Below are 4,500 nucleotides of genomic sequence, written 5' to 3'. Positions count from 1 at the left end.
TGGTTCTGATTTACCGGTTCTGCCTTACCTTCACCTTCCCCCCCCCCCCCCCCCCCCCCCCCACCCACCCTTCACACACGACCTTCAACACCAACCTCCATCGCCGCCATAAAAGGATCGACTGCAAGATCGAAGGTCGGGATCGACTACAGCTGCTCGCCGTCTTCCTCCGCCACTGAAGCGGGAGATCTTGCAGCCTCTGATCTTCTTCTGATTAGAAGTTCATTAATTTGGCTTCTTCCATTACCGATTTATGATCCTTATACTAACTGACCCCTATTTTTTCGTTTGTTTTTTTATGATCCTTATACCAACTGAGCCCTATTTTTTCGTATTGCATATGACTTATTTTCGGTCATTGATATTCGCCACCATCGTTGTTGTGTTGGGCGTCTGCGGCACGGATGCTCTTCTACAGTTTTGATTTCTACTTCTCTTTCTTTATTATTCATTTTATAGACTCAAAACCACCGTATTCAAAGCAAGAAAGGGAAAAAGAGGGTATTTGGTTGAAGGAAATCCAGAGATAGAGGGCATAAATTGAACCCACGGTTCTACATAAATTCGTAAAATGGTTTGCTTTTTTCACTCTTATTCTCACGGCCTTCCTTCTTTTTCTATATAACAATAGGTCTTTAAAGGACGTGCCACCATCAATCAGGATTGGAATCGGATTTGTTGTCGGAATCTCATCACCCATGTCCAATATTATCATGTTTTATGTGTTTCCTTATGGGTGTATATATTTTTGTGTGTGTTTTTCTACGGTTGGGAAGGAACGAGATGGCCTAATTCCACACACCATCGTCTCGGTCTCCAAATCCCTCTTTCTGATCATTGTGTTTTTTTTTTCAACTTTTGCAGACGTAGCATTAGGGATATGGTTGATCGCTAATAACGGGATACTTAGTGCTTGATTTCTTCTAATTGGAAACTGTCTTATTGTTTCAAATTTTCGGATAAGATCTCTGTTTTTTGTAATCAAGTTAAATTTAATCTTTGGTTTCAGGAATTTCTTTGTGATTTTTTTATATATATCGTTGAATGTTTTGGGATCATGCAGTTGATTTCCATTTTCAATGTGTTTCCACATGTTCGTTCCATTTTTTAATGCAATTGATGCTTGAATATTTCCTGGAAAGAAATTATTTTCGGATTCTTTGTTTAGTTTTAAGTAAAAAGAACCAGACCCTTTGGTTAGTGTCTTTCTTCCAGTTTATGGGCATGATTTAATATACTATGATTAAGATTAAACCCAACAAAATGTCATTGAGGAATCTAATAAAGGTTGGATTTTTAGCTTTCTTCTTGTGTTCGATACATGGTTATGTTATAATATTTTAATTTTACACTATTACTTCTATATTTTCTATATACCATGATATGTGTTTTTTTTATTTCCCAATTAGATCTTGATTGATAAATACTATTTTTTTCACACGTAGGTAGCATTCGATCTTCAAGAAGGAAAATGAGTAATGTACCAGATATTACAGTGTCTGTTGCCAACTTTTTTTTTTTTTTAATTCAAATAAATATCTATCAATGAGCTAAAAACTAAAAATAATATGCAACATGTTTCAAGAATGCTCATGTTAGCAAGATTATGAAGGAACGAAAGCTAATGGAAAATATAGTTTGAGGTTGCAAAAAGAAATTTCAAATACAATGTATGTTGCCCGAGAAATGGGTTTCGCTGATGCCAAATATTCTTAGTGAGTTCTCATGTTTATTATTTTGTTAGTAAATTCTAATTTTGGTCCCTGATGTTTACAATTTTGGTCCTACTAAGTTTCCTCTTTCAGTTTTGATTCTTATAAATAGTCCTTTTGCTTGGAAAATGGGCAAAAAATTTCAAAAGATAACTTTTTGGGACCAAAATTGCAAAAATCATGAAAAACATATTTTACTATTCTTTATTAAACTAAATTACAAATTTTGTACAATGATAGGTTTAGTCCAAATTTTGCTCTTATTAAGAGTTTGTCTGTCTTTGTAAAAAAAATAAATTTGTCCCTGTGGTGAGGTTTTGTTACATGGTTGTCTGTTGGGCCGTTAAATCTAACTACTAAGTTGTAACCTTTTCGAGTGTGGTAAATCAATAATTGACAATTTCTAACCCTATATTATCAAGCTTGGAATATATGTATCTCGATTTACATCTTATCATTCAAATGAGATTGAGTTGTGTTGTGTTAACGTTGTGAACAATTTCACTATAAACCCAATTCGGTAAATTAATAGTTTTAATGTATTTTATATGATGTGACTACCTTATTAATTTAATTATCTTATAACATGATGAATAGACCAAATCCATGTTGCCTTTGAGGAAGTGCTTAAACACCAAGAAGGGTAAATTAATTCAGGCGATTGTTAATGAAATCTCTTAAATCGTCCTGAATTTGGCGTCATTAACATCACCACTTAGGGGTACAGGGACCGTAGGAAAAAATTCAATAGGAAAAAATAGAAGTGGCAAGCTTGATAAGAGCATATTATTGGAACAATGGAGGGTAATGTGAAGAATTCTCTTTATTTGTAAATTTATTTTACTTTCATTAAAGATTTATGATTCATGTCATGTATCTTTATTTTGGTTATTTAATGGGGTTGGGTTTTGTTTTTCAGTAACTTTGATTTCTAACAGGTTCGAATATTTTGCTTCATTTTTGTTTCTTTACTCTTTTGAGAAGGGCTTCAAGAAAGAGTGACATACATGGTGGTGTTCTATTAGGTTTAATTTCATTTCTCTTTCTCTTTTGAGAAGGGCTTCTTTTCCTTGTGTTTTGTCCATTACATTTATATGGATTTTTTTATACCGACCTGTTTTAGCTCATGGATTCCAGCTTAGTCCAAAGTACTTGGAATTCAAGATTTTCAGTATGATATGTTTGGTTACCAAAATCTATTCAAACTTGGGAACCAAACATGTCACTTTTCCAATTCAATGTAGAAATAGACATGCAATAAATGGTTGCTCAAATGTATAGAATTCAATTGCCAAAAGGTATAGATCTCAATTTTCAATTGTTTGAAACTTGAGAAATTTCTATCCTCCTTTTCCTCCTCGTGATTTTTTCTTCTGTAATATTCGACAAGTACCAGATGGTTATTCCCATATATGGCACCCATAAATTTATTATGTCCACCTGGTGGCTGGATCACTTTAATACATTGTGAACCATTTATCTATAATTCATTCCATTCACTTTGTGAGATTTAACTGCAAATTGTGAATATAGTTATCGCCTTCAATTAGATTACCAGTTTTTTGCTTGATGTTTGGTATATTTATGAATCATGTTTAGGGTATTGATCTATTTTGTTATCGTTAACAGTTTTGTGTTTGTTCATATTTCAATTTTGCTGAAAGACCTATCGCATCCCCACCTAGTTCTCATTAATTAAGCATATGTGGACAAGCTATACATAATAAAAGTCTAATAATGCATACTCAACTTCGTTGGCCAAGCTATACCTTATAAATGTCCAATAAGGCGTACTTAACTTAATTATACCAGTCGTATGTTTAGTATTTTAAAATTCATTTTGAAATTTTTTGGCTATAGTTTAGGTTCTGCAACGGGAAATTGGTATTCTCCATAACCTTCGACTCTGATACCATCCTTTGTCACACCCCGCTAAAGCTCCAACACAAGGTGCAACATTACAAAGGCTCTCATTGCAAAAATTAAAAGAAAACACCAACTATATTATTAAAATGTTTACAATTATAGTAAGTTTTGAACAATTTTAAGAAGAATCACAATACAATCAAAAAACACATGCATAATGCTTCTATAAATGTTGTGCCTCTAGGTGCCACTTACTATATGATTCCTAAAAAAGCATGTAAAATGAGTGTCAACTATGGAAATAGTTGGTGAGTTCACAACTTTACAAAAATAGTAATTATATGAGTCATAATCATAGTTTTGATAAAACTTTCCATACATGGAAGTTGATTGCTAAAATAAGTAAACAAGTTTGTATGTGTATAATAAGTCTCGTATGCGTATAATGATAAAAAAAAATGAGTCCACAACCAAGCTTATGATTGATTCCCAATCAAGATTTATGTTTATCGTTCCAAATATAAACATGGTAATATGCAAAGGACAAAATGGGGAAGTAAGGAGTTGTCAATTCCTAATAGCACTATCCATAACGACCATTAGCTCGAAGAGTTAATGGTTGGATTAAAGTGTAAGCGACTTAAGACGATAAGGTCTCATGTTTCATAATTGCATATACATACGGAAAATCCAACAATCAAATTGATACGAGTTAAATTAAATACAACAAACAATAAATAGTTCTTGGACATGCTTTTCCACCCCCAAAACGTAAAACCGAAAATAGGGGTTGTGAATACTTACAATGCATTCGAGATGATGCTAATTATGCCTTGAACTAAGTTTCACTTGTACAACTATCGATTCCCTGAGATAATGCTATACACTAGTAAGTCCTTAGTAAAAAATGTAACTCTAATAT

Source organism: Lactuca saligna, chromosome 3 (assembly GCF_052625555.1).
Source record: "Lactuca saligna cultivar CGN05327 chromosome 3, ASM5262555v1, whole genome shotgun sequence".
Classification (NCBI taxonomy): Eukaryota; Viridiplantae; Streptophyta; class Magnoliopsida; order Asterales; family Asteraceae; genus Lactuca; species Lactuca saligna.
The sequence above is the reverse complement of the archived record's forward strand: the minus strand, read 5'-3'. Positions refer to the sequence as shown.